Genomic DNA, 23,023 nt, shown 5'->3' on the forward strand with positions numbered 1-23,023 from the left:
GACCAACCTAGATAGTATATTCAAAAGCAGAGACATTACTTTGCCGACTAAGGTCCGCCTAGTCAAGGCTATGGTTTTTCCAGTGGTCATGTATGGATGTGAGAGTTGGACTGTGAAGAAGGCTGAGCGCCGAAGAATTGATGCTTTTGAACTGTGGTGTTGGAGAAGACTGTTGAGAGTCCCTTGGACTGCAAGGAGATCCAGCCAGTCCATTCTGAAGGAGATCAACCATGGGATTTCTTTGGAAGGAATGATGCTAAAGCTGAAGCTCCAGTACTTTGGCCACCTCATGTGAAGAGTTGACTCATTGGAAAAGACTCTGATGCTGGGAGGGATTGGGGGCAGGAGGAGAAGGGGACGACCGAGGATGAGATGGCTGGATGGCATGACGGACTTGATGGACGTGAGTCTGAGTGAACTCCGGGAGATGGTGATGGACAGGGAGGCCTGGCGTGCTGCGATTCATGGGGTCGCAAAGAGTCGGACACGACTGAGCGACTGAACTGAACTGAACTATGGCAGAAAGTGAAGAGGAACTAAAAAGCCTCTTGATGAAAGTGAAAGAGGAGAGTGAAAAAGTTGTCTTAAAGCTCAGCATTCAGAAAACGAAGATCATGGCATCTGGTCCCATCACTTCATGGGAAATATATGGGGAAACAGTGGAAACAGTGTCAGACTTTATTTGGGGGGGCTCCAAAATCACTGCAGATGGTGGCTGCAGCCATGAAATTAAAAGACGCTTACTCCTTGGAAGGAAAGTTATGACCAACCTAGATGGCATATTGAAAAGCAGAGACATTACTTTGCCAACAAAGGTCCATCTAGTCAAGGCTATGGTTTCTCCAGTGGTCATGTATGAATGTGAGAGTCGGATTGTGAAGAAAGCTGAGTGCTGAAGAATTGACGCTTTTGAACTGTGGTGTTGAAGAAGACTCTTGAGAGTCCCTTGGACTGCAAGGAGATCCAACCAGTCCATTCTAAAGGAGATCAGCCCTGGGATTTCTTTGGAGGGAATGATGCTGAAGCTGAAACTCCAATACTTTGTCCACCTGATGCGAAAAGTTGACTCATTGGAAAAGACTCTGATGCTGGGAGGGATTGGGGGCAGGAGGAAAAGGGGACGACAGAGGATGAGATGGCTGGATGGCATCACCAACTCAATGGACGTGAGTTTGAGTGAACTCCGGGAGTTGGTGTTGGACAGGGAGGCCTGGCGTGCTGCTATTCATGGGGTCGCAGAGTCGGACACGACTGAGCGACTGAACTGAACTGGACTGAACTGATGCCTGCACAGCTTCCTAAGATGTTTGAAAGGAATAAATAAAACAAATTTTGAACTAGTCAGTGGTCATATTGTATTTATCTTTGCATCTCCAGTGCTGAACACAGGCATATAGTAGAGACTGGATACATTTTAGCTGAATAATTTATGAATGAGTATAGAGCGACTGAACTGAACTAAACTGATAGATAGTATAGGCAATTCTAGTGCTCTAGCACCTATTATTTATATAGCTCTATTTACATTCACCAGTTCCCTCTGGTTCTTAAGCAGATTTACCATCCCAAGAGTATGAGGACATATAGCCCAGAAAAAATATGTACTAAAAGCATAAAATGTACTGTGCTAGGTGTAAATAATTTCCCCAGTTAGTCCAAGTGGTGAATAACCCCAGCTTTTGTTCTATTTGAAGCACCTGTTTGTAATCCACGTCATAAATATTTTCAGGACTATTGCTTAGTAGTCAATGAGTTTCTTTGTTGGCACAGAATTTAAGATATTTCCCTAATAAGGACACCCAGTGTTAAAGCAATGAATTTCTATAGCTATGCAGTTCAGAGAGTTACCTAGGAGATGAAAAGCTAATCTGTCTGGAATTTCTGCCCTTGAGACCAAAGATACTATAAATTTGCTCGGGAGGAAAATAATCATGGTAAGCATCTTAATTTCTTCCATCTCGTTTCCAAGCAGATGTCGCTGTGTTTTAGCCTGGAATTCATCATCTCTCTGATACATCAACATTGACATATTACATCTTCATCTCTTATTATAGAAAATGGAAATGAAACTAGAATGTGAACATGTTGAATGAATCGGACTCCCCAGAGATTTGGGGGAGAAGAAAAACTCCCACTTGCCTTTGACTTCTGGATTTCTTGTTTCCCTCATGTTTGGATTGCACTTTAAGAAGTCCATCTGGAGGTTCACTTTTTTATATTTTGCAAATGCAAGTAGAGCTTATTATCAAAAAACAAACCCCTAAAAGAAGAAAAACCTGTGAGCAGGGATTGGGCGGGGGTGGGGGGGGGGGCGCGGGCATGGTCAGAGAATCACCTCAGAAATCCAATGATGGTATTTAGGGTTAAATACCAGAGATTAAATTCCATCTATTGCTGGGCTTGACTTTGCCAGTCTGTTAGTTTGGGTGAATGCATGGATATGTTTAGCTGCTGCTTCTATCTATTAAGCTCTTCGTTTAGAAGATGAGTTTGGGTGGGTGTCAACCCCTGCAAATGTCATCAAGCCCGTAATGCCTCCATAGCACTGAGTTATCAAAGCAGCACTGCCACAGTCTGTATGAGACTTCACCCCACCAGTATACTTCTTTCCTTTTTCTGGCCTCAGGCAAACATTCTTAGGATTTCAGGATCCTATTATATGTTGAGCGAGTTGCGTTCTTCTTGAATTCCTTACGAAGTCACTCTGGTCCATGGAGATTAGAAGTTTAAACTTTGAAGGCCATACCTCATCGAGTTCTCTTCACTTTGGCTCCCCAGCCATTTCTGTCGCAGCCAAACTTAATCCTCTTCAGACATATCAAGCCAACCATCAGTCAAGGGGGTCTTTATTTCCTCACACATGCTACAGAGATTAATGCTGCCTGATTTTCTCATATATTCCCTGGCACCCTGACCAGATTCACCTACTGTCTGAGATTGATGTAAATAATGTTTACAACTTGGCCCAAACTTGTTGGCCATTTATAGGAAGAATCTATCTTATTCTAGAATCACAAACGCTCATGCCGTCTTGGCCATAACAGGATAGCCGGATAAAGCATTAGCATCTTAGAATCTCTTTGTAAATTTCCAAGCCCGGGAAAATAAAGAGCATTTGCTTCAGTAGGTCTGAGTAAAACTGTCAGCATTAGGCAGAGACCCATGAAAATAGCATTGGATTTAGAGTTTGCTCTCGAGTTATAGGTAGTTGTACCACCTTCTAGCTGTGCGGTCTTGTACAACTAACATAATCTCCCTGGACGCATGTTCTCATCTGGAAGAAAGTTCTATCATAAGCCCTGCACATACCCCTGGATGATTGGACTAGGGATTATGAGAGTGTCTTAAAAACAATGAAGTGCTATTTAAGTGAGAGCTACCACTATTGTGATGTATAGCACACTATAGGTTGTCTGATGACCATTTACTGCAAGTTTTATGACAGTCCTAAAATACATCAAGTTTTTTTATTTGTATCTCTGAGCCTCAGTTTTCTTATTGTAAAGTGAGGTGAAATGATACTGCATAGCCCACAGACTGAGCAAGTTAATAAGTGTGAGTGGGCCTGGAGTGCACAGGATGGGGGTCTTCTTTCTCTCTTGACACTACTCTGAAACCTGGTAGAGCAGCTGTGCATTATATAGTTTTGAATTCAAGTCTCCAACAAACACCTTTTTGGAAGCTTTCTGGTGATAGGATCAATGACCTTGGTGCTCCACTGCTGAAGGCATTTGAGAACTTAGCAAGCACTGTAGTAGGGAGAACTCCCACCCGTCTTCCTGCACGACTCCCAGTCCTGTCCTATCTGAGAGGTTCTGTGCCTTCCATTTCAAGCGGAACATTCAAGAGGGAGTCTTGTCAGAGAAGCTAGACCATGGTAGGGAAGAGACTAGAAACAAAAACAAATGAGGACTATTAAAGAATACTGGGACAGTGAATCTGAAGAAGAGAAGACATAGGGATCCGTGACACAGCTGTCTTAACTTAACCTGAAGGAACTGTTATTTTCCGAACTTTTCAGTGGCAACCCATAGTAAGAAAGACATTTAATATCAAACCTGGTACACGTTTACATAAATCTATAAATAATTAAAATACCTTGAAAAACAAAACCTGTCTCTCTCACATACTATAATTCTATTTTTTTCTAATTCTATAATTCTTCTATTAGCCTATCCTATCCTATTTAATTGCATTGATTATAATACTGGATATAATTCCAAATTTTATTTTATAAGCCATTAATTAAAAATATTGCCATGGAAGATACATATTATCCCAGAAGATGGAATTAGGACTTTGAGGCAAAAATTAGAGCAAATTTCAGCTCAAAACAAGGAAGAAACAACTAATAATTAGGCCCATTCAATATAGAATGGACCTCTCAAGTTAGTAACACTCTTGACATTGGATATTTTCAAGATTAGACCTCATTTGTATGCTGGGTCTATAGATTAGGGACTTTCCCACTTCAAATATTTCAAGAGCCCACAATTCACACTAAGCTAAAGGAAAAAAAAAAGAACATAAAGGAAAGTTTTCAGTTCAATAAAGCTAAAAATAAAGAGGCAGGGATGGGGGTGAGGTGGGTGTTGGGAGATTGTCTTTCCTTAGCTTCTGCCCAGTTAGAGAGAAAACATTCTCTGTTACACTTCTGCTCCCTACTACTGAGTGATCTCCCTTCCTTAGAACAATTTTTCTTGCTGTTGACAGTAGCAGATTTTGAAGCTGTTGCTGCTAAGCTGCTGGGATGTTCCTTTTTCAAATTTTTGGTCACTTTAAGCCTTCATCACAGTTTAGGTAGTTGTCTTTTGAGTGATCTTACAGTCTGTGTCTCTGTACGCTGGGCTTAGCAATGTTAAATGTAGAGTCAGTACAAATGATTGCTTATTGCATAAATGAATGCATGAGTACAGGCATGAATGAAGAAGATTCCACTAGTCTCCTTAAAAGGAGGATCTTTGAGTCACTGATGCACATCTTGATTGGGAAAGTAGTATGTTTAAGAATAAGTAAGAATGGTAACAATTGTTGAAATGTTGACCAGCACTTGATTCCTAGGCATTCTGGAAATTTTTAGAGACACGGACTCCTTTGTGTATCTCATGCAAATTATGGCTTTTATCCTCAGAAAAACATATGCATCTTTGTACAAATTATGTATACAATTTCAAGAGTGCAGTTATTCTCTCTCGGGCCTAATGTTAGGCTTCACAATTAGGTCTGACTCAAATGGAAATGCTTTGTAATTTTGTCTTGGCTTAAGCAAGTAGGATTTTGGAGAGAGCAGAATGCTTCATTACTATGTACCCGATACATGTTCAGTGTTTTATTTATAATACTTCATTTACTTTACATAATAATCATGTGAAGCATTGTGTTTTATATATATGATGCTTTTTCCACGATCCAGCGGATGTTGGCCATTGGATCTCTGGTTCCTCTGCCTTTTCCAAAACCAGCTTGAACATCAGGGAGTTCATGGTTCATGTATTGCGGAAGCCTGGCTTGGAGAATTTTGAGCATTACTTTACTAGCATGTGAGATGAGTACAATTGTGTGCTGGTTTGAGCATTCTTTGGCATTGCCTTTCTTTGGGATTGGAATGAAAACTGACCTTTTCCAGTCCTGTGGCCAAATCTGCTGGCATATTGAGTGCAGCACTTTCACAGCATCATCTTTCAGGATTTGAAACAGCTCAACTGGAATTCCATCACCTCCGCTAGCTTTGTTCATAGTGATGCTTTCTAAGGCCCACTTGACTTCACATTCCAAGATGTCTGGCTCTAGATTAGTGATCACATCATCATGATTATCTGGGTCGTGAAGATCTTTTTTGTACAGTTCTTCCATGTATTCTTGCCACCTCTTCTTAATATCTTCTGCTTCTGTTAGGTCCATACCATTTCTGTCCTTTATCGAGCCCATCTTTGCATGAAATGTTCCCTTGGTATCTCTAATTTTCTTGAAGAGATCTCTAGTCTTTCCCATTCTGTTGTTTTCCTCTATGTCTTTGCATTGATCGCTGAAGAAGGCTTTCTTATCTCTTCTTGCTATTCTTTGGAACTCTGCATTCAGATGCTTCTAGCTTTCCTTTTCTCCTTTGCTTTTCACCTCTCTTCTTTTCATAGCTATTTGTAAGGCCTCCCCAGACAGCCATTTTGCTTTTTTGCATTTCTTTTCCATGGGGATGGTCTTGATCCCCGTCTCCTGTACAGTGTCACGAACCTCATTCCATAGTTCATCAGGCACTCTATCTATCAGATCTAGGCCCTTAAATCTATTTCTCACTTCCACTGTATAATCATAAGGGATTTGATTTAAGTCATACCTGAATGGTGTAGCAGTTTTCCCTATTTTCTTCAATTTGAGTCTGAATTTGGTAATAAGGAGTTCATGATCTGAGCCACAGTCAGCTCCTGGTCTTGTTTTTGTTGACTGTATAGAGCTTCTCCATCTGTGGCTGCAAAGAATATAATCAATCTGATTTCGGTGTTGACCATCTGGTGATGTCCATGTGTAGCATCTTCTCTTGTGTTGTTGGAAGAGGGTGTTTACTATGACTAGTGCATTTTCTTGGCAAAACTCTATTAGTCTTTGCCCTGCTTCATTCCACATTCCAAGGCCAAATTTACCTGTTACTCCAGGTGTTTCTTGACTTCCTACTTTTGCATTCCAGTCCCCTATAGTGAAAAGGACACCTTTTTTGTGTGTTAGTTCTAAAAGGTCTTGTAGGTCTTCATAAAACTGTTCCACTTCAGTTTCTTCAGCGTTCCTGTTTGGGGCATAGACTTGGATAACTGTGATATTGAATGGTTTGCCTTGGAGATGAACAGAGATCATTCTGTCGTTTTTGAGATTGCATCCAAGTACTGCATTTCGGACTCTTTTGTTGACCATGATGGCTACTCCATTTCTTCTGAGGGATTCTTGCCCACAGTAGTAGATATAATGGTCATCTGAGTTAAATTCACCCATTCCAGTCCATTTTAGTTCGCTGATTCCTAGAATGTCGACGTTTACCCTTGCCATCTCTTGTTTGACCATTTCCAATTATCTGCTTTATTGACTATGCCAAAGCCTTTGACTGTGTGGATCACAATAAACTGTGGAAAATTCTGAAAGAGATGGGAATGCCAGACCACCTAACCTGCCTCTTGAGAAATGTGTATGCAGGTCAGGAAGCAACAGTTAGAACTGGACATGGAACAACAGACTGGTTCCAAATAGGAAAAGGAGTACGTCAAGGCTGTATATTGTCACCCTGCGTATTTAATTTCTATGCAGAGTACATCATGAGAAGCGCTGGACTGGAAGAAACACAAGCTGGAATTAAGATTGCCGGGAGAAATATCAATAACCTCAGATATGCAGAAGACACCACCCTTATGGCAGAAAGTGAAGAGGAGCTAAAAAGCCTCTTGATGAAAGTGAAAGAGTAGAGTGAAAAAGTTGGCCTAAAGCTCAATGTTCAGAAAACGAAGATCATGGCATCCGGTCCCATCACTTCATGGGAAATAGATGGGGAAACAGTGGAAAGGGTCAGACTTTATCTTTTTGGGCTCCAAAATCACTGCAGATGGTGACTGCAGCCATGAAATTAAAAGACACTTACTCCTTGGAAGAAAAGTTATGACCAACCTAGATAGTATGTTGAAAAGCAGAGACATTACTTTGCCGACTAAGGTCTGGCTAGTCAAGGCTATGGTGTTTCCAGTGGTCATGTATGGATGTGAGAGTTGGACTGTGAAGCAGGCTGAGCACCGAAGAATTGACGCTTTTGAACTGTGGTGTTGGAGAAGACTCTTGAGAGTCCCTTGGACTGCAAGGAGATCCAGCCAGTCCATTCTGAAGGAGATCAACCGTGGGATTTCTTTGGAAGGAATGATGCTAAAGCTGAAGCTCCAGTACTTTGGCCACCTCATGCGAAGAGTTGACTCATTGGAAAAGACTCTGATGCTGGGAGGGATTGGGGGCAGGAGGAGAAGGGGACGACCGAGGATGAGATGGCTGGATGGCATGACAGACTCGATGGACGTGAGTCTGAGTGAATTCCAGGAGATGGTGATGGACAGGGAGGCCTGGCGTGCTGCGATTCATGGGGTCACAAAGAGTCAGACACGACTGAGCGACTGAACTGAACTGATATGATCTTCACATGATATACCCTGCATATAGGTTAAATAAACAGGGTGACAATATCCAGCCTTGATGTGCTCCTTCCCAATTTTGCACCCATTAGTTGTCCCACGTAAGGTTCTACCTGTTGCTTCTTGACCTGCACACCAATTTCTCAGGTCTCTCTGGTACTCCCATCTCTTTAGGAATCTTCCACTGTTTGTTGTGATCCACACAGTCAAAGATTTTAGTGTAGTCAATGAAGCAGAAGTAGATGTTTTTCTGGAACTCCCTAGCTTTCGCTATGAACCAACGAATGTTGGCAATTTGATCTCTAGTTTCTCTGCCTCTTTGACACCCAGCTTGTGCATCTGGAAGTTCTTGGTTCACATACAGTTGAAGCCTAGCTTGAAGGATTTTGACCATCACTTTGCTGGCATATGAAATGAGTACAATTGTGTGGTAGTTTGAACATTCTTTGGCATTTCCCTTCTTTGGGATTGGAACGAAAACTGACCTTTTCCAGTCCTGTGGCCACTGTGACTGAACAACAACAACAAGGCTTTTTTTGTATAGTTTTTCTGTGTATTCTTGCCACTTCTTCTTATTCTCTTCTGCTTCTGTTAGGTCCTTACCATTTCTGTCCTTTATTGTGCCCATCCTTGCATGAAATGTTCCCTTGATATCTCCAATTTTCTTGAAGAGATCTCTAGTCTTGCCTATGCTATTGTTTTCCTCTACTATTTACACTGTTCAATTAAGAAGGCCTTCATATCTCTCCTTGCTAGTCTCTGGAACTCTGAATTCAGTTGGGTATATCTTTCCTTTTCTCCCTTGCTTTTTGCTTCTCTTCTTTCCTCAGCTGTTTGTAAAGCCTCTCAGACAACTACTTTGCCTTCTTGCATTTATTTTTCTTTGGGATGGTTTTGGTCACTGCCTCCTGTACAGTGTTATGAAGCTCTATCCATAGTTCTTCAGACACTCTCTCTACCAGATCTGATTGATCCCTTGAATCTATTCATCACCTCTACCATATAATGATAAGGGATTTGATTTAGGTCATACCTGAATGACCTAGTGGTTTTCCTTACTTTCTTCAGTTTAAGCCTGAATTTTGAATTAAGATTTCTGGGAGAAAAATCAACAACCTCAGATATGCAGATGAAACCACTCTAGTGGCAGAAAGTGAAGAGGAACTAAAGAGCCTTTTGAGGGTAAAGGAGGAGAGTGAAAAAGCTGGCTTAAAACTCAACATTCAAAAAACTAAGATCATAGCATCCAGTCCCATCACTTCATGTGCAAGTAGAAGGGGAAAAAGTGGAAGCAGTGACAGATTTTATTTTCTTGGGCTCCAAAATCACTGCAGACAGTGACTGCAGCCTTGAAATTAAAAGACACTTGCTCCTTGGAAGGAAAGCTATGACAAATCTAGACAGAGTATTAAAAAACATCACTTTGCCGACAAAGGTCCACATAGTCAAAGCTATGGTTTTTCCAGTAGTCATGTATGGGTGTCACAGTTGGACCATAAAGAAGGCTGAGCACTGAAGAATTGATGGTTTCAAACTGTGGTGCTGAAGAAAACTCTTGAGAGTGCCTTGGACTGCGAGATCAAACCAGTCAACCCTAAAGAAAATCAGTAATGAATATTTTTTGGATGGACTAATACTAAAGCTGAAGCTCTAATACTTTGGCCACCTAATGCAAAGACCCAACTCATTGGAGAAGACTTTGATTCTGGGAAAGATTGAAGGCAGGAAGAGAAAGAGACAATAGAGGATGAGATGGTTAGACAGCATCACCAACTCAATGGACATGAATTTGAGCAAAGTCTGGGAGATAGTGAAGGACAAGGAAGCCTGGCGTGCTGCAGTCTATGGGGTCACAAAGAGTCAGACATGACTTAGGGACTGAACAACAACAATGTGATCTTCGTATATGTGAATATATAGAATAATATATGTACACATATATACATATACTATATATAATCTTCATATGCAGAGATAATATGCATATGCACACACATATATACATGTGCAAAGAAAGTCATATTTGTACCACCCTTTCTTCTTCCCTGTCCTTCTCTTCCCTTAAGCATTCAATAAATTGTTTCCATCTCCTCTTCCCTTTTGGTCTCAGAATTTAAAACACAAAAATATTGTTCAGTGCTTGTCTTTAGAGAAGCTCACTCTCACCTGGTGACTTCTCTAAAACAAAAGGCTAGTTAACTTGCTGGGGCAGGAACATAGACTTTTTCTATTTCTTTGCTGATGAGGTAGGTATTGAGAAACAAGACACACGTCAGTTTTCAACTGATTCTTCTGTTATATTCTCAAAGTGCCCTGAATAATTTAAGGACACAAAAATAAACAAGACTTAGTTCTTGCCCTCAAGAAGTTCACAATGTAGTTTGAGTTAAATTATATTGTTTGTTTAGTTATAATCCAATAAAAAATAGCTTAATAAATAGCTCTGGACCACTGGAGCCTAAGGATATATTTATTAATATCCTTCATGAATAAATGGGGTACATCACGGGGTCTATTGAGTATTGTGTGCCAACAAGTCCTGGGGAGTGAAGTCTGGTGTACAGGGTTTCAAGTCATTGATATAGACTGCTTAAACCAGAGTTATGGAGGAAGTCACCCAGGAACACTTTGGAGAGTGAGAGGATTGACTGAAGCCAGAATACAGAGCAATGGGACCACTTACCCAGTGGGATAGGAAGAGGATCAACAGTGGGACACTGAAAGGGAGCAACCAGACTGAAGGTAGGAGGAGAACAAAAAGAGAGTGTTTTTAAAAGCCAGAGGAGGGGATTTTAAGAAGAAAGATGAGGCCAGTAACATCATGCCACAGGAAGAAAGTAAGAGAAGTCTAGAAGAGTTAATGGACTTGGCTTTCAAGAGTTCATGGTGATACGAGCAAGAGCAATTTCTGTGAAGTGGTGAAGTGGAAACCCATTGCTGCGGGTTGTAGAGTAAATGGGAGGTGAAGAAGGTGAGAGTGGAAATATGCACCAGTGGTTCCCAAATGCTGGACCATGGACTCAGCTGCATCAGAGTCACTGGTGGGGCATTAGGAAATGTAAATCCTTGGCCTCAACCCCACATTTCCTGATTTAGTGAGTCTAGGGTGGGTCTCAAGGATTCATAGTTCTAAGAGAACCGTTAAGAGTATGAAGTCCATGAGGAAAGATCTTCCTTGTCTCATTCACCATTGTACCTCCAGGAGTTAGATCAGTTTCTGCCCATTAAAGTTTCTCAGTAACTATGTAGAATAGCAGCTCCATAACTGAACTATTGGCATCAACTACTTCCAAAGGTTGTCAACTAGGCTGAACCATATGAAATGACCATTTTTTGTGGGTCACAAATAGTCAAATTGGGGCAATTTCATGTAGTTTAATATCTTATTAATAAAATAGATGATATAAAAATTATGATATTCATCTCATGGGAGTCAACAGAAACTTTAGAATTATAAAGGGATCCTATAGTAGCCAGACTCCAAAATGATCTTCCTGATCCTCACTTCATGATATTCATGTATGAGTGTAATGCTCTCCCCCTGAGTTTGGGTTGGACATAGAGAATAGAATACTGCAAAAGTGGTGGTATGTCACTCTTAATAGGTTAAAAAGAGACTGCAGCTTCCTTTTTGGGTATATTCTCTCTGTCTGTCTTGGATCATTCAGTCCAGGGGAACCAGCTGCCACATCATAAAGACACTCAGGCAGCCCATGGAGATCACCGCCCATCCCCACCATGGGGGAATAGAGGCCTCCAGCCACCAACCACAGGAGACAGCCTGGAAGAGGATTCCAGCGCCAGTCAAGTCTTGAGATGCAGCTTTGCCAGAGTCTCCCAGTTAAGCTGCTGCCATATTCCTGACCCTCTGAAACTGGATGAGAACTTAAATGTTCACTGTTACAAATTGCTATGTCTAGAGGTGGTTTACTCCCCAGCAATAGATAACTAATAGAAGCCTTCATTTTCAAGACGCTAGGAACTGATGGTTGAGTAGTTTTTACTTCAGCATACTTTCACATATATCCTGTAAGTTTTTCAAGACAAGCTTTAATTCCTTTTCATTATTGAGGAATTCGAGTCATACGCATTGGTAGAGAAAGTATTTTATTTGGAATCAGAAGATGCCATTTATTAGCTGCATAATTCTGCAGATCACTTAATTTCTCTGAGCTTGTCTTTCTTTTTAGACAAAATGCAGATTACCACAATACCCCTTGTCTTAATGTTTATTGTAGGGATTAGATTATGAGTACAGTGGGTCAACTCTAAAGTGCTATTGAAGTGCTAATTTTAATAGATGATAGAATTAATCACCTTTCACCAATGATAAGTCAATCAAGGTCACACAGCTAGTCGGTTGCAGAATAGGAACTTGCACCAAAGTCTCCTAATAGTAGCTAAGGACAGGGCTTACATAATTTGGCGCAAGCCACCTTTACTATATGAGCCTCAATTTCCCCATACATAAAATGAATAAAATGAACCAAGTGATACAGGGTTAACAGGCATTGATCAGAACCTAAGGAAAGAATGCTTGTCCAGATGCCTAAGTCTCCAGAGAGCCGGGGTGAGGTGTGTATCTGACATCCCTGGGGTTTCAGGGCCTGGCTAGACTGAGAGCTGAGGCAGCAGGAAGCTTTGTGATGTGCTCAGTGTAGGTGGCAGCCTTGGTGTCATGCAGAGGCACCTTGGTGTTGTGCAGAAGTTGTTGATACCACTGCCAGGGAAGACGGAGCTCATTCTTCTACTTGTGCTGCCGGCCCCACAGCCCCTGCAATAATATGCTATCCTTTGTCACTTCAAACCCATATACTTCAGATTTGTGCTGGTGCCAGGAGAATTCACAATGAATTCAGTCTCCATTCATTCAGGAAATCACGGCTTTGGAGCTTCTATAGAAGACAACGAGCATCACATTTCAAATCAGGCTGAGAAGGTCAGGATTCAAGTTAGTGTTTGGAGTTGTATAAGACAGGTAATAATACTGTTAACTAAAGTTTGTATAGCACTTTAAAGTTTACAAAGCACACACTATATATGTTCTCATTCAAAGTTCATTATCCTCATTTTCAGCTAAGAAACTAAGCTTCAAGGGGATCAGATAATTCATGGCAGAATCAACTTGAACTCTGGTGAAAGTTTTCCAAATTGTATCCTCTTTCCACTGGATATTCTTGTACCTGTCAATCTCTGTTTCCTATTTCCCACAGTGGTGATTTTGTTATTGTTGCTGGCCTTGTCTTTTAAGAGTAAAAGCTCCTCGAAAGCAGACAAAAAGAAAGATATGATTATGATCACACATCATGAGGGAGAAGATTTATAATCTAGATGCCTGACGAGTGAGTGAGTGCACACTGTGGCAGGCACACACTAGTCTGTATACCACTAAACATCTCTGTGAATGTGGAAAATTGATGGCTGATTCCTGTATATACATGACTTTGTGGTTGGAGAATCAAGGGCCTCTTTGTAGGAGCCAAAAGAACTGGGTTTTCTCTTTCTTTCCTAAATGCTGATGCTACTATGGCATCCCTGGTTTTGAGGGGGGGAGGGTGGCAATGTGGAACAAACTAAGGAAGGATGGAAGGTCAGGAATAGGTAAGAGTTGGCCCAGGGCTGAGATCACTGACTGGAGAGGTAGCTGCTACAGCAGACAATGCTTGGGGGTTTGGAAAAAGGCAGATCTGATGGAAATCCCAGTTCTACCTCTGGAGGACCGTGTGGCTTTGGGCAAGTCACAACACTTTCTCTGTTCCTTGTTTTCACAACAAAAAATCAGTGACAGTACTGTTGCCTATTCTGGGTACCTACTTGTTTTGACTGTCCCATGAGATCTCATGCTATTGGATAGGGCTTTAGGGCAGAGGTTGGCAAACTACAGGCTGTGGGCTAAATCCAGCCTAATGCCTGTTTTTGTAATAGAGCATGAGCAAAGAATGCTTTTACATTTTACACTTTTAAGTAGCTGCAAAAATATCATACACACAGAGGAAACCAGAATTGGAAGACACATGTACCCCAATGTTCATCACAGCACTGTTTACAATAGCTAGGACATGGACGCAACCTAGATGTCCATCAGCATATGAATGGATAAGAAAGCTGTGGTACATATACACAATGGAATATTATCAGCTATTAAAAAGAACGCATGCCAGTCCAGGTTCAATGCATGATACAGGATGCTTGGGGCTGGTGCACTGGGATGACCCAGAGGGATGGTATGGGGAAGGAGGTGGGAGGGGGGTTCAGGATGGGGAACACATGTACACCCATGGCAGATTCATGCTGATGTATGGCAAAACCAATACAATATTGTAATTAGCCTCCAATTAAAATCAATAAATTTATATTAAAAAAACACATTTGAATCAGTTCTAATAAGGTGGATTAAACTGGAGCCTATTATACACAGTGAAGTAAGTCAGAAAGAAAAACCACCAATACAGTATATTAACGCATATATATGGAATTTAGAAAGATGGTAACGATGACCCTATACGCGGGACAGCAAAAGAGACACAGATGTAAATAACAGACTTTTGGACTCTGTAGGAGAAGGCGAAGGTGGGATGATTTAAGAGAATAGCATTGAAACATGTATATTACCATATGTGAAATAGATCACCAGTCCAAGTTTGGTGCATGAAACAGGCCGGTGCACTGGGACAACCCTGAGGGATGGGATGGGGAGGGAGATGGGAGGAAGTTTAGGATGGGGACACATGTACACCCATGGCTGATTCATGTCAATGTATGGCAAAAACCACTACAATATTGTTAAGTAATTAGCCTCCAATTAAAATAAATAAATAACAAACAAACAGGGAGAGTAGTAAAATTGTTATCAACCTGAAACTATTTTTAAGCAAATAAAAAAGCAAGTAGCAGAAAAGAAAAAGAACAATATTTTGTGATACATGAAAATTTTATAAAATTAAATTATATGCATATGTAATTATATATATTATATAACATTTGTAAATGTAATTATATAATATGTAAATGTAATATGCCTGTTATATAATTTATTTAAATGTAAATTTATGTACATATATACATATATTTAGATATAAATATGTTTATACATAAATATAAAATTAAGTTTTGATATTCTAAAAATGTTTTGCTAGACTACAGTCATGTTTATTAATTGACTATCATTGTCTACACTATTTTCATGGTACAATAGCAGAGTTGAGTAGTTGTAACAGAGATCATATGATCTGTAAGCCTAAAATAGTTACCATAAGGCCCTTTACAGAAAAAATTGTCTGACCCTGCTTTTACAAGGCTTATAGTTCTCATATAACACTGTGGGGTAAGCAGAGAAGTGGTGTTTCTCTTTTTTACATGTGAGAAAAGAGACTTTGAGAGAAAAAGTGAATCAATTAATGCCACATAGCTTAAAAAAAAAAAAAAAGGAATTTATACTGGAGCCCAAACTGCAAGTGACATTGTCTTAATCCCTACCCAAGTTTGTAGACTTTGGTTAAACAGTACACAAATAATGGATCAAGTGGTGTGAGGGAGATTAGCAAATAGGTTATAAAGCCAAAGCAAGGGAGAACAGTTTATAAATGCAGGAACCCAAACATCTGGGCCACTAGAGTAAACATTCCTGTACTTTCAAAATATGCAAGAGGCAATGTGATTAGTAACAAGCATAAAGGAAATCTTCCAACTCACCAGTGAGTAAAGAAGTACAAGAAGATTTTAATGAGATACTACTATTCATTCTAAATTAGCAAAAATGTTAGATAATCACGTCTGGTAGAGGTGATGTGCTGAAACTGGAATAGTTACTTACAGATTGCTTATAGTACTGTAAAGTCATTACAGATACCTCAACAAGAATCAGTATCACTGATTCTCGTTGATGTATGACAGAAAGCCACAAAATTCTGAGAGCAATTATCCTTCAATTAAAAAAATTAAAAAGCAGACACTATTATTGAAAAGAAAAAAAAAAAAACTTACCTCGTTAAATACTAACTGTGGGGCCCTGGGTGCCGCCTTCTTGGGGAACTGAGTGGCCCAATGAGCCGCTGCCCTGTGGGGAACGCAGGGCACGCACACGCAGGCAGGGCTCAACTAGGTCACGGCTATGGAGGCGCCCGCAGTCCACCTGCTGCCGTTGCTGCTGCTGTTTGCGCCCTGGGCCCTGGAGCCAGGCAGCACCTCTGCGGAGGCTCCGCCACTGGTCAACGAAGAGGTGAGGCGCACGGTGGACCTGAGCAGCCACCTGGCCAAGGTGACAGCCGAGGTGGTCCTGGCTCACTCGGGCAGTGACTCCTCGCCCCACGCTGCCTCCTTCCTGGTAGCGCTGGAGCCGGAGTTGGAGGCCCAGCTGGCACACCTCGGCGTGCAGGTGCCGGGAGTGGATGAGGAAACCAACAGTCTGGAAGTACAGGAGACCAAAATTAATGGTAAAAGTGGGAGATTCTTCACAGTCCAACTCCCAGTTGCTCTCGATCCTGGGGCCGAGGTTTCAGTCGTTGTGGAAGCCGTTTATACCCACGTGATTCAGCCGTATCCAACCCAGATCACGCAGTCTGAGAAACAGTTTGTGGTGTTTGAGGGGAACCGTTATTTCTACTCTCCCTACCCGACCAAGACGCAAACCATGCGTGTGAAGCTCGCCTCCCCAAACGTGGAGAGCTATACCAAATTGGGCAACCCCATGCGCCACGACAATCTCCTGGATTACGGCCCTTTCCACGACATCCCTGCCTATAGTCAGGATAGTTTTAAAGTACATTCTGAGAACAACAGCCCTTTCCTGACCGTCACCAGCATGACCCGAGTCATCGAGGTCTCACACTGGGGTAATATTGCTGTGGAAGAAAACGTGAACCTGAAGCACACAGGGGCTGTGCTGAAGGGGTCTTTTTCGCGTTATGATTATGACAGATGGATAGATAGTGGCATCTCCTCCATCCATTCTTTTAAGACCATCCTTCCTGCCTCTGCCCAGGATGTTTATTACCGGGATGAGATTGGCAGCATTTACACCAGACAACTCCTTATTTTGGATGACTCGGTGGAGATGGAAATGAAGCCTCGTTTCCCTCTCTTTGGCGGATGGAAGACTCATTACATCATTGGCTACAACCTCCCAAGCTATGAGTACCTCTATAATTTGGGAGACCAGTATGTGTTGAAGATGAGGCTTGTGGACCACGTGTTTGATAAACAAGTGATAGACTCTCTGACTGTGAAGATCATCCTCCCTGAAGGGGCCAGGAGCATCCAGGTGGACAGTCCCTATGAGATCAGCCGAGCCCCCGACGAGCTGCACTATACCTACCTGGACACGTTTGGCCGCCCTGTGATCGTGGCCCACAAGAAAAACCTGGTGGAAGAGCACATTCAGGACATCGTGGTGCACTACACCTTCAGCAAGGTGCTCATGCTACAGGAGCCCCTGCTGTTGGTGGCTGCCTTCTCCATTCTGTTCTTCACCATCATCATCTATGTCAGGCTGGACTTATCCATCACAAAGAATCCAGCTGCAGAAGCCAGGATGAAGGTGGCTTGCATAACAGAGCAGGTCTTGACCCTGGTCAGCAAGAGACTAGGTCTCTACCATCACTTTGACAAGACAGTCAGTAGATACAAACAGTCCCGGGATGTGTCCAGCCTCAACAGTGGCAAGAAGAGCCTGGAAATGAAGCACAAGGCTTTGACCAGCGAGGTGGCAGTGCTGCAGTCCAGGCTGAAAACTGAGGGCTCCAACCTGTGTGACAAAGTGAGCGAAATGCAAAAACTGGACACGCAGGTCAAGGAGCTGGTCCTGAAGTCAGCAGTAGAGGCCGAGTGGCTGGTGGCCGGCAAGCTCAAGAAAGACATCTACATCGAGAATAAAAAGCTCATTTCAGGAAAGCGACGGGAGCTGGTCAGCAAGATTGAACACATCCTGGATACCCTGTAGCCCTCCAGAGGGCAGGGTGGGCAGTGAACATGGAGGCTAGCAGATTATGGCTTCTGTATTTTGCAAAAGGTCTTCAAGGAAGAGAGAAGCCAGGCCTTGCCTCAAGCAACACAAGAAGCTTAGTTTTTATCCCTAAAATGTTCTTAAAAAACAAAACAAAACACCTAGATATCATTTAAAACAAAATATCTTTGAATTTTGAACAAAGAAGTTTTTGAGTTGGCTTTGTTTGTTCTTAAGCCTAGGATATTCTTTTCACCTCAAGCCCCTTGTTTTACACCCTTCTAATTCCTGAGATTTGGATATTTTACAAGCATGTGTATGTTTTTTAAAGCACATATGACCAAATGAAAATAAAGCTAAGGCTGTAAAAAAAAAAAACCACAAAAACTGTTGAGTCTTTGAAAACTCTTATTCTTTGATTCATTGATTCCATTTCTGAACATCTAATCTTGAAAGTAATTCTAAATTCAGAGAAAAGGCATTCATAATAATAGTATTGTTTAGCATCAATCTGGAAGTAACTAAGTGTCCCAGAAAAGCTGATTAACTAAATTGTGGTATATCAACCTGATGGAATACTATGCAGCCACTCGACCACTAAAGACTAGATAGCAAGGCAGAGATAAAATTTTATAATGTGAAGTTCAAAAAGCACAATAAAACTTCTAATTTTTCTATGTTTTTGCTATGAAAAGTTATGTCTGTACTAGTACAAGGAGCAGTGAAAACAGGTGATTTCTTAAGGTGCTAGCACTCCAAATTCATTGTTGTTACAGCATTGACTAGATGGTAAAAGAACTGGAGGTCCTGTCTCCCCTCCAAGAGATTAGATCTGAGTTGTCTTAGTCACCATGTTGGTTATGCTTATACTGAGGCCTCATGCTTCTTTAGGCCAGGATAGTGTCCAGAACTAGGGGCCAGGCTGAGCCCACAGGTAGGGTTGAGGAGGCATTCCTGCCAGAGTTAGACAGGTAAAGGAAGAAGGGGCCAGGAGGTGGTCACGTCTCTGTCAGCAGATATTCATGGAGATCTCTCAGTTTGGGGGTTGCATTGTCTTAGAAAGGTTCTGGACTTAGAGTCAAAATTTTGCAACTCAAGACCTGACCTTGAGGCTCGCTCAGGCATGAGGAAATGTGGTCCAGCACCCAGTTATAGAGGAAGGACTCTGTGTCTCACTCTCTGTTGGACACCAGGAAGACAGGCAGGAATTAAACTCAGCTTTGTTCCTGAGGCGCCCCAGCAGGGAACAGCTACAGTACCTGGTATACTGCAGGCAAAAGGAGTGTTAAACTCACTGAAAATGCTCAGAGGAGGAGAGCCCTCTAGCACAGTTTGAACATCTCTGGCTTTTTGAGACTCTCCAGTTAGCTTAATTGACGATAATTTCTGCACTGATTGAACAATAATGTTTATTCTCTGTTCACACCTAGCTTTTCATTATGGATTTTAATCACAGCCTTATAGAACGTTGTATATGGAAAGCCCTGTGAAGATATTTTGCATCTTTCCAGGATGAAGTCTCCATAGCTCTTCTCTCATTTGTTTTCTTACACTAGACTGCATTTTTCCCATCTTGAAAATCCTGTCTGAGCATAGAGTAACTCTTGGGTTCACATTTTCCCCAACTTCAGTAATTTATCTACTTCCTCTAAGGGTCATTGGTACCATCTTCTCTGCCTCTTCTTCCCCTTAAGCCCCACTCTGAACTTGCCCAGTGAGATGGTAGCAGGGTTTTTGCTCTTCAGGAGGTATTGGGATAGAGGAGATAAGATGTGTTATCCAAGAACACTAGGGGAAGCAGAGAGTGTGAGACTTGGAAGATGGGTAGGATTTAGGCAGGAGAATAAGGGGCTTATTTGGGGACCTCTCAGTGGCTCAGTTTGGAATTAATCCAGGAGTTGTATCATTTCCATTTTCTGGCAATATGGAGCATGGTATGAGAAATGGGATTTAGGTAGCCTAGGAGAAAAACAGGTCATCTACGCAGATGCTGCAGGGTTTCCCTCCTTGGGCCTGTGAATGTCACAGTGGCTCCTGGAAACCTCAGGACTTGGTTAACAAGTTATTAGGAAATACGAACAATCCCAGTAAAAGTAGCAGTAAAGCTAGATGCTCCTTAAACAGATTCTTCACATTTCTATAGTATAATCATCATTTTAATGATTATTATCTATTGAGTGCCTACGTGAGATATTAGTCTCCATTTTATACGTGAGAGAACTGAGGCTTGCAGAGTTAAGAGACTTACCCAGGATCATACACCTAGTAAGGGTTGTTGGTAGAATTCAAACCCAGGCCCATCATGTCTCAAAGCTTGCACTACTCTTTTGCCTCTGAGTGAGTGAGTGAAGTCGCTCAGTCGTGTCTGACTCTTTGCGACTCCATGGACTGCAACCTACCAGGCTCCTCCGTCCATGGGATTCTCCAGGCAAGAATACTGGAGTGGGTTGCCATTTCCTTCTCCAGGGGACCTTCCCGACCCAGGGATCGAACCCAGGTCTCCCACATTGCAGGCAGACGCTTTAACCTCTGAGCCACCAGGAAGCCCTAGACATGTATAAACTGTCAAGGTGGTGAGGATGGCTCAGTTTAACCACTTACCAGGTGCTTTTCTCCAGGCACTGAGAAGGAACGAGATGTGCCGTGGGGCATTTTAAGAAATTATCTATGTGGTGGACCACTAGCACACTAAGACTTTCAGCTGCAGTTAATGAAGGCCCAGCTTCACCTTCTGTGAAGCTAAAACAGGTCACTAGGCCAGGTCTCTCAGGAGTAAGTTATCAAGAGAAGAGATGAGAACATTGATTCTGTCAGTGGAGAAAGAATACAGCTGCTAACAGCTGCAGAGATGTTGCTAGGAGAATAGCAGTTTACTTCTGGACAATTCTTTGTAGTTAATGGAACTCCTTCCCTTTCATCATTTCATGATCATTGTATTCCAGCCTTGGTTAATGGGGGTAATAATCTCTCTTCTACAAACCTCTACAGCAAATAGAGGCTCAGTGTTAGTCACCCAGTCGTGTCCGACTCTTTGTAACCCCATGGACTGAAGCCTGCCAGGCTCCTCTCTCCATGGAATTCTCCAGGCAAGAATACTGGAGTGGGTTGCCATTCCCTTCTCCAGGGGAACTTCCTGACCCAGGGATCAAACCTGGGTTCCCACACTGCAGGCAGATTCTTTACCATCCGAGCCACCAGGGAAGCCCATAGAAGCTCAGAGATGCTACATAATTTTCCATAGGTAGCACAGCTTGTTAGCAATGCCATTTGCATTCAAGTTTTCAAAAGCCATCCTTCCCACTCCACCCTCCCTTCCATTATATTTCTAAAGTGATTGATGGGAACAGGGTGGCGGCAGTGGCGGCTCTGGCAGCTTGGGATTGAATGCAAGGAACAGGATCACCATGATTCTTCAGAGGCTTTTCAGGTCCACTGTCATTCAATCTGCAGTCTTAGTCTCTCTGAGGAGGAACATAGGTGTTACAGCAGTGGCATCTAATAAGGAACTTGATCCTGTACGGTAATTCTTCATGGACAAGATCAGAGAATATAGAACTAGGCGACAGACATCTGGAGGACCTGTTGATGCTGACCCAGAGTATCAGTAAGAACTGGACAGGGAGCTTTTTAAGCTTGACCGAATATATGGTAAAGCAGACACAAACACTTTCCCTAACTTCACATTTGAAGACCCCAAGTTCAAAGTTATTGAGAAACCACAGTCCTGAATAAATAATGTAAAATTTTTCTGGTAATTTGTGCTGGATTGGTTGTACAATGAATGGGTCAGAAGTAACAATAAACATACATTTCACAGCTGTTTAAAAAAAAAAAAGTGATTGATGGGAGAACCCAAGATGATGCTTGTTAGGAGGAATTGTGTGAAGTGTAAAGAATGAGATAAACAAAATAATTAAGACTAAATACCAGACTCAGTAAGGAAACAGCAGGATCAAAGGAGTTCTTCCTGAGGACAGCGTGCCAGAATGGGCTTAGGTGTGTCAGCTGCAAATATGGTCCATAGAGGAAATGAAGAGGTGGGAGGGAAATATGTGGAGAAAGGAGTGATGGACTCATGTAAAGAATAGGATAGTAAGTCTACTTCAGGTGGAACCCACTTTGGAGGGACTAAGGAAGGGAGTGGCAGGTTTAACAGAGCAGGGAGGTAAAAGGAGAGGCTGTCTGGAGATCAGGGACTCTTGTTCATTTGTGAGGAAAGTAGAGCCTCCCCACAAGTTTTTAAAGATTGAAATTATACCAAAAAAAGAGTGAAGCTCAACTGTGTAATAGATATCACATAAAACAGAAAGTGGGGAGCATTCTTAGATAAGACATAAAGGCATCAAAACTGGATGCACTCATTATAATTAAGCTACACGTTTTCTAAGGGACATTATTGGGAATGAAAATTGAATTTAGGGGTCACATCTTTGGAATGCTGTGGGAAGTATTTAGGCTTCCCAGGTGGTGCAGTGGTAAAGGAGCCACCTGCCAGTGCAGGAGATGGAAGAGACAGGAGTTCGATCCCTGGGTCAGGAAGATCTCTGGAGGAGGAAATGTCAACCCACTCTAGTATTCTTGCCTGGGAAATCCCATGGACAGAGGAGTCTGGTGGGCTGTAGTCCATGGCATCACAGAAGACTTGGACACAAGTCATGCACACACTCAGAGACACACAGATGGGAAGTATTTACTCTCATGCCTCCTTGTGTCCTATTCTACTCCTTGCTTGGACTACTGAGGCTGCAAACCAGACTGCCAGCTCTGGCTGTTTTTGGATATCAACCAAGTATCATTTCCTTGACTGTGTGCCTTCGTTGGATTCCATGAGCTGTGATGAATAATATAGCTAAAGATGCTAATTATTCTTTAAGAGTACTATTATTGGATATCACAAACCTTTTTATAGAAGTAGCCACGGAACACTCACAAT

At 42.1% G+C, this 23,023-nt stretch overlaps 1 long non-coding RNA gene and 2 pseudogenes across 3 annotated transcripts in view; all 3 read left to right on the forward strand.

Moving 5' to 3' along the window:
- The window catches only part of LOC138433423 (uncharacterized), a 613,563-nt gene that overhangs the window by 326,323 nt on the left and 264,217 nt on the right, over window positions 1-23,023 (forward strand). The window lies entirely within an intron of this gene.
- On the forward strand, window positions 15,432-18,468 carry LOC138434543 (dolichyl-diphosphooligosaccharide--protein glycosyltransferase subunit 1 pseudogene; annotated as a pseudogene).
- LOC138434545 (ATP synthase-coupling factor 6, mitochondrial-like) lies at window positions 21,495-21,818 on the forward strand (annotated as a pseudogene).

The sequence above is a fragment of the Ovis canadensis genome, chromosome 2, assembly GCF_042477335.2.
Source record: "Ovis canadensis isolate MfBH-ARS-UI-01 breed Bighorn chromosome 2, ARS-UI_OviCan_v2, whole genome shotgun sequence".
Taxonomy (NCBI): Eukaryota; Metazoa; Chordata; class Mammalia; order Artiodactyla; family Bovidae; genus Ovis; species Ovis canadensis.